The sequence below is a fragment of the Notothenia rossii genome (genome assembly GCF_949606895.1).
Source record: "Notothenia rossii genome assembly, chromosome: 8".
In the NCBI taxonomy this organism is placed as follows: Eukaryota; Metazoa; Chordata; class Actinopteri; order Perciformes; family Nototheniidae; genus Notothenia; species Notothenia rossii.
Genome location: NC_136906.1, coordinates 59,827,287 through 59,835,987, shown reverse-complemented (window position 1 = coordinate 59,835,987; position 8,701 = coordinate 59,827,287).

Here is an 8,701-nt window from a genome sequence, read left to right as displayed (position 1 = left end):
TGTTGCAAGGGGGGATGCTGGTGGGGCTGGTGTGTGTGTGTGTGAGACTGTGTGTGTTACCATCCCCACAGGGCACCGGCACACTTCACAGACATGCCAGGAACCGTCCGCAGGCCAACGCGGTGCCCTACGGAGAGAGAGACTATTTACAGCACAATGCAATTCAACTCATTAAAGTCTCAGATGAAGTTGTCGGTGTTGACTCTTGCTGGGGAAACTTTGGTTTGTTTCTGTTGAATTTTCCACATCCGCAGTTTTGCTTTTTTTAAGTTCGGGGTGGAAATATTTTCAGTGTTTGTGCACTTAGCTAGCAGGCGAAAAAAAATAAAAAAATAAACTAGGTTCAATTTAAGTTTTTTTTTCAGTTTGGATCACAGCGGTAATCAAATGTAATCTTATACGGCATTTTTTTGTGACATTTATTTAGTTCCTGCGCCCAATTTCAGATACATTCTCACATGCCACTGTGTGGGCTTACGTGTCAAACCTTTATCATGTTAGACAACTCGCTTAGAGTCAAGGGTGTGTTTTGAACATTGAAAGTAAGAGTTTGTCATTTCTTGAAAAAATAATTTACCTACCCATATGATTCTTTCAAATCCTCACCTTAGAGCTCTGAGTCAGACTTTGATTTGTCTACTGACCTTGACATTTGCCGGCAGCCCTCTGCGACGGACTCTTTGTCATCTGATTTCTTAAAAAAACACAGAAAATCCCACGCGATCTGTCACTTTTGTCCTTTAACATCTAGAAAACAGTGGAGTTTCAGTAACTCCTCCACCAATGACTCCCTGTGTGTGGGTCTTTCAGTCCTTGTCACATTAATCTCCTCGTCACTGCAGTATTCATTCTATTTGCCCCTATTCTAAAGCTCTTGTCTTGCACATGTAATTCGAGGTGAGACAGACTGACACGATGTTTGAAAATGCTGCAAGACATTACTAATACAACAACTAGATTATGATTCTTGGAAAAAATGTCTACAGTTTGTAAAGATATCTCCCTGAGACAGACAGCTGCGGTTCTAACACAACCTTTTTAGCTACTTGAAAATGAAAAAAAAGAAAGTTCCAAACTTTTCTTCAATTTGTGGTCATTTTTGTCCAAAGAATAAAGATTTAATACATTTTTAATAAGAAGTAAGGTGTCCACATGTATTTTTTAGCAATTTGCATAAGTATGTGAGGGGTTGACTAAGGACGGATGTGGGTAACCATGAAAATGACGGATAATATCATATTCACACAAGTGTTGCACGCTCAAAAACAAATCACATTTAAAAAACAGAAAAGAGCAAAACTTAATTTAATTTATGACATTTCAATCTAATAGAATGTGTTTTTGTATATGCCCCATGTGAGAAGAAGTATCACTAATTCTACAAGTTTAAAAAAAATCCTCATTTGTTTCAATACCTGTGTTCTATTTGATAGATGTTAGATGTTTTATGTTAAATTTATCATTTCATCGTTACAGGCAGCAGAATATGGCATGCATGAAGAAAGATATTGCTGCCAAGAAGAACCTCTCCCTCCCTCCATCCCTCCCTCTTTCCCTCTCCCCCTCCCTCCCCCAACACCCACACCACCTATTCAAACTTATCTTTCTTTAATCAATTGTTAAATGTCATAGACAATCATCATTTAACACTCCCTTCCTGTGTGATTCTTTTTAATCTGGCTGTAAATAGGGCAGCCCTGTCTATCACTTCAGTTTCTGCCGTACACCAGAGACTTAAGGTGTTTCAACAATAGCTCGCGCAAGAAAAAAAACAAAGAAGCACTTTTTTTTCTTCCTCCCTCCTCATCTCAAATCCCCGCAGAGAACACCAAAGGTATGAAAAGTGAAGAAAAGGAAAAGAAATAAATCCGGGCGATGATGAATAATTTGAATGTAGAAATGAAGCTGTTTCAGGAGTGAGTGAGATACCGCACAAGGAGCAGCCATGGGGAGCGTGCAATTAGGTCACCCAAAATAAAAACGCTATCCTCCAGAAAGTCTTTCTTGGAGTTGTCAAATTCAATATGTTTCACTGCCAACAGAATTCTTGATTTGGGCTGTGAAGTGAGAGGGCGAAAGAAAAAAGAGAGTGAAGGCCTATTTGAGCGAGGCAGCTCAGGACCGAGTACATTTCATAATTTATGTAAAAATGGGACTTCTTTTATTTAAAGTCAGATGTATCCTCGGAGGGGTGACAACAGCGGGAGCCATATTGTATAGCGTGTGTTACAGAGCACATTTTTTTCTTTTTTTGCAGCAATACCTGGTGTGCTCTGAGTTTTTGAAAGCATGTTGGTGACAAATAGAGGCCTAGCCATGGAGCGCGCATGTGGCCGCAGAGGTACCGGAGCGCGGTGACAAAACTTTGGGGCGGTGGAAAGTTTACAAAGCATCAAATGCGCTGACAAAAGTCAACAAACAGCCCCAGCCAGCCAGCATCTCTGTTTTTCTCTCCCTCCGCCCTGACACCCAACAGGAAGGCGAAGCTCCTCCGGAGAGAGCACGGCACGTCTCCAGGTGACAGATATGTCACACCACCTAAAACCCTGTGGCACAATTATACCTCTGTCGCTCTGAAGGGAGAGGGGAGGAAGGAGGAGGAGGGGGAGGTGGGTACGGAGCGAGAGTGAGTGAGTGAGAGGAAGAAGAAGAAGAAGAAGAAGAAGAAGAAGAAGAAGTAGAGGGTGTGCAGGGTTGGTGGTGCTGCTGGATGCTTTACTCCTGGCTTATTCAAAGAGACAGCCCAAGGGATGCCTCTCGTTCTTCTAACAAAGCACTTTTTTTTTCTTCCAGTATTGCTGGGTGCGCTCCAGTCAAATCCTCTGGGCCCCAGTCTTCCCCCCACAGCCATTTGAGGATGCCTCAGAAACTTTTTCTCGCAGACATTTGGGCCTGTTTCAGCGATGATGTTTCGAATGAATAATCCAACACTGCTGCGGCCATGCAGAGGGGTTACTGGGGAGTGGGGAGTGGGGATGGATGGCGGATACATGTCAGTCTCTGAGCTCAGGGAGCCCTTCATTCAACGGGTGACAGCGGCCCGGTAATTTAGTAAAATTCTCGATGAGCTTGTCTTGGGCGCAAACTTGGCAAACAGCTAAATTGTCCCTCAATGCAAATAAAATATTACGTTTCTACTCAAACACGCAGTTTGTATTAAACTTCTGACATGTGATGACTTGGGAGTGCCTAATACGGGGCCCATGGCGTTAACAATGCATGAGTGAGGGAAAGAGAGAGGGCACGTTGCCGCACTCCAACTAGGTCAAACTGTCTCAGGAACAAAACAGAGCAGACCTCAAGTTTGCGGAAATCATTACAGAAAAAAACAAACTTGTCACCCTCGACTGTTCTTGCTTTCCAAAGCACAGAACGATAATAATAATAATAAGAAAGAAAAAAAAAAGAATCTCCATTGCAAATTAGCCTGCGTGGTTGTGAAGTCCCCCCCCCCCCTCACCCCCCACGTTTGAAATACATATCAAAAAGCCAGCCGAAGCCACAACTTACCTTGTCGTTGACATCGGGGGACAGGAGAAGAAGAAAAAGCACTTTTCTCTTCGAGAGCTGGTTTCGATTGTATACACAAGCCCCCACAAAGGAAGATAAACCAGAGGCACACATTCATAAAATATACATCTGCTTCTTTGTCTTTCGTTAAGATCTTCAACAAATAGTGCTGATGCAAGAAGGACAAAAAGAGAGAAGGTTACAGGGTGTTTGGGGAAGTAGAATTGCAGCAGCATGACCTACCTCACTGTAGTTTCTTTATGAATTACTGTTAATCATGAAAATAGATTCATTTATTCTTCTTTCGGGGTATTTTCAAGACTGTTCGCCACACTTCCTTTTCTCGTTTTCAAAGGAAATGACTCCAGCATGAACCCCCAATTCAACGGATATATTGATTGCGAGGTACTAAAGGTACTAAACTAATTATGCTCATGTTCAGGTTTTATTATTTGTTTTGCCTCTACTGGGACAAGTCTCCATGCTTTAATGTTCAGAAAGGTCTTTATTTTTCTCATACTGCCTGTACTGCAGCACCTGTCTCACCCTCTGTCTGAAACCAGAGCAGTTTGCTCTGACTTATTAGCTGGCCAGCTCTGTTGTGATTGGTCAACCGCTTAACGATGTCCCACCCCTTAGCCTATCTCGTACAGCGGTGGGGACCAACCGTTCAATTGCGATCGCAACCTTCCCTGTAAATCCCAAATATAATAAAAAACATGCTCAAATACATTATGACCAATTAGATTAGAGAAGAGTAGGCTGCTAACGAATCAGATACGAGAAGAGCGCTGATGTAAAGTGTGTGAGTGTAACCTAGTGATGTCACTATGTTGCGTAATTAAACAAAAAAGTCCAATGGAGGCGTTTAGGGCAGGTGGTAAAAATCTTGGGATTTTTGCCTTTGCAGACCATTTACATGAACGAAAACCTATACAAACATCGTACACAAAATGGAAAGCCCCAAAGATATTTCACCTTTAACTATTTTCTGGTAGTTTATTAACACTTGTCACCTAGATTCCTTTGCGTCTCTATCAAGGGAGCCAAGTAGGGCATCTTCTCCTCACCTCGTCCCAACATGCCTGCTTCCACGGCCTTGTGTGTTTGTGTGTGTGTATGATTACCAGTACAGGAGATAGAGCGGCGGGAGTGACAGCGCCCCATCCCAAGGTCACGTCCAAGGAGAGTGGAGCCAATTACTATGCAGATCAGAGCTGATGGCGTTTAAGGGGATTGCTCCGATGCAATCACATTACCTGGCCAGAGAGGAATCTCCAAGCTGACCCCAATCACAGGGGCTACAGCGGCGGGGTCACCCAGCATTGGAGGACTGCCGCCCATGTTTTCTTTTCACAAAACACTTTTTCCTTATCTCCAAGAAGGCACGTGATTATCAAGCCAAACAACCCCCGGCTTCCTACGAGCGGACACTTTCTCTTTTTGCAATTGGATTGCAACACACAAGTAGGACCATTTTTTTGGGGGGCGAAATATAGAATAAAAGTCAAACAATGCTCACAGTTGACCACAGTTTTTCCCCTTCCTCCTCTCTTTCACTCCCACTCGTCTTTCAGGTGAACGCCTGTCTGTGATCCGCCGTGGTCTTGGAAGCAGATTGCAATTTACTCTCTCCCTGTGGGTGAGGTGTGTGTGTCCAGGTTGTAAATATGCCTCCTCTATCTCCCTTTTTTTATCTCTTTTCACCCTTCCTCTCCCTAGATTCCCTTTCGCTGTATGGCCAGTAATGAGACTGAGTTTGATCAGGTCGCCTCGCTGTTCCTGGAAAGATCTCACTTGAGCCACTGGCCCGTAATGGAATCTGCATCTAATGCATACATAAATCACACCTCTTTCAGGACATTTTCATATGCATAATGTCTTTCAACCCCCCTCCACCACCACCGCAAGATGGGGGGTGGAGAGAAAAGGGCAAAAATGGAATAAGAGAGAGGTGATGAGTCCCTCTTTTTTGTGCCTTTTCTTTAAAAGCAAGAGAGAGACTCGCCTGTAATTCTGTCCTGTCTATTGTACTGACAAGACTGGCTGAGTGGTGAGATGATGCTAAGATTGGGGAGGATCTTCTTTGCGTGACATCTGTTCTCACTGTCGGCATCCTGTGTGAATGTGTGTGTGTGAAAGAACAAGAAAGGAGGTGAAAGAAAAAGAAATGATAGCTTAAAAAGAGTGGGGGATTTCTCCAATCGGCACATCCGTTTGGACTTTTGGTAGATTTCAGTGGCTATGGCCTTTCTTTCTGTCTTTTTTTCTACCTCTCTCCTCAGAGGCTTTGTTATGTTAATGCAGACGGATGTGGCAGATTCACAGTGATTTCTCATCCGCCGGTGACGAGAGATAAAAGCGAGTGACGAGGTGTCGCGATCGTCCTCACTGTTCGCCTCTCAGTCACTAACAAGCTCCTGCATTGTACCTCCACCATTTTTCCGCGGTCCGCATTTGCATCTGCAAGCCTCAACTTCATCCTCCCTCCTAAAAGTTTATGCGTCCTCGTTAAGGCCACGTAGGTGTGAGATTAAAATGTTGGCCACACTTTCATTTTCATAAGACCGTGCATGTGGGTGCACATTTCCATGTGTGTTCAGGTCACATGTGCATCTGTGTAAAGACATTATAGCATACAGCATCAATGCCGCTGAATGTTATTTATTTATTTGAGTGTCTGCTAAGTACGTGGCACAGCCCCCCCCCCCCCCCCCCCCCCTTCTGTAGGTGCTCTGCATCTCTTTAGATGATACAAGCTGCCATATCAGCACAGGCTAACCCATTCTTAATCACATTTGCATTTTTATTTTGAGATATTCCTCAAACGTTTGCATTATTGAGGATTTATGATGAGCTCTTCGCCTGATCCTCCATCAACTTCACTCATAAAGAAGGTTCTCCATAACTCACAGGCGAGTGGAATATGCTGTCCCCCTGAAGTAATTAGATAGCAGAATTCTGATATGGAAAGTTTGAATAAATCACTTTGTTTATGAGTGCTGAGGCCTTGAGAACAGAGTCAAAAGAGAGCCTTATTCACACCATGCAAATAAGGGAGGAAATTCCCACAGTGGAGTTTTGCTACAGTGCTGTTGATATGCACAGTTTAATTTGAATCTGTATGCATATTGTGAAAGATAATGGGTTTGATGCACCTATGTTTCTTTCCATTATGATTACTCAGTTTATAAGTCTAATTATCTTAACTGCCTCATTTGGAGGTAAAGCCGAAACCGAAAACAGTCTTGGCACAACTACAGTAATTACGGTAAGTCATGGTTGAACCAGGAAGTTTGCAAAGTGGCAGAACTATTGAAGTAAAAAAAAAAAGGAATACCTACCGGACCCAAAGATGGCTTCTATTTAATTCAATGAGCATTTTGCATCTGGCGCATTTGGTACCACTTTATAATAAGACTACCCTTATAAAGGGTTTACGAATAGTTGGTAATTCATTTATTAATTAGGTTGATATGAGATATCACATGAGATAAACAGGGCACCTTTGACCGGTTGCTTGCCAAATAGTGAGCACACATATATCTGTACAGCCTTATATTGGCTACCTAGCTTACTTTGTGTTCTTCATCAGCCAGCATCCTTGGTACCTGTTGTTCACTCAGTTAATTCTCGCTAAGTAGCCAATATAAGGCTTAGTCATCTTGCCAAATAGTGAGCCTGTGTTGACGTATGTTAGAACTGGTTTATAAATGGATCTTAATGATTAATAAAGTGTTTACAACCTAATTCATAATCTAATTATAAACCCTTTATGAATCCTTTATAAGGGTAGTCTTATTGTAAAGTGGAACCCGCATTTGTCAATAAAGTTTTTGAGCTACCATGTTTATTTCCTGGATATGTTTCCCGAGGATTATGGGAAATTTAGGATCTACAGTTTTTAGGAGATCCTGATTTCTGCTGATATTTCTTTTCTTTTTTTTGTCTTCGACTCCCCCAAACTATTTACAATATGGATCACCATGACTACCCCTTTAATACATCAATGGTAAGCTGTAATAATTAAAGTTAAACGTTTTGTCCTTTTCCAAACAGTCCTTTTCTTTTAAACATTGGTGTGTTGTTGTTTTTTTGGAGATATTGATGCATTCTGAGATGTTGGGAACAATTGTGTTGAATACATTGTTATCATTATTGGTATTTATATGAGGAATGAAAGCCAAAAGAAACAGAATATAACATATTCTTTAATTTTCCATTAAAACTGTTTTTCGTTACAAACAATATTAATATTGTATACAGCTAATGACAAAAAGTCTGACTTTATATGATTTATTAAAGATACTTTCTTAAGCATTTAGATTCATGTTTATGTGCACAAGGCGTTATTTAATATGTATCAATGCTCATACATTGACCTTAAAGAAGGTGAACACTGCTCTCTCATTCTCTGTCTCTTTGTCTCTGCAGGAATACATTCAAATGATGTTCTCTCCAATGCAAAATGAGTGTTTTTTGGCAAATCTATGGGAAATGAATCAAGCCGAGTTTTATTAAAAAGGATTTGAATATTCAAATGAACGCTTGACTGATCTTTTGTTTAAGCCCTCTTCCTGTCACCAGTTATTAGCTGAAGAGGGTGAAAAGTTTCCCGTATTTTTGTGAATTTCACATTGGATTTACACTGGCGGGGCTTTTATTAAACCATTATTTACATTGACTCATTTCCATTTTGGTTCCCTACAGAAAGCTCCAGCTTGACATTTTTGAACAAACTTCTGGGTTTTTTCTTGTTATTAGCTTTTATTATAGATTTGCGATGATGTTTCTGTAAAAAAAAATAGGATTCCCGTTCGCTGTTTACCAAGATATAATTGGCTATCTGCAATAGAGGGGTATTTGGTGTGGGGCTGAACTTTTGGGATGAAACAGAAATGACTGCCTGAGTGCCTCTGCCTATAACTGAAGGTAGCTATTCTACAAATAGAAATCTCTGCTTCGTGATAATTACCGCCACGCACGTCTCCGAGTGATGCAATGTGAATGTGTGAAGCCATTGTACATGGGGATCAAAATAATGACATGTCGGCCCATGAGAGGAAGGGATTAAAAATGAGATGGATTGTTTTTTTGCATGAAAAGCAGTTCAGTGATGTCGAACAAGTGGAATTCGGTGCAGTGATTCAAAAAAGGACAACTTGCCCTCTGTGTGAGGCGCGTTAAACAA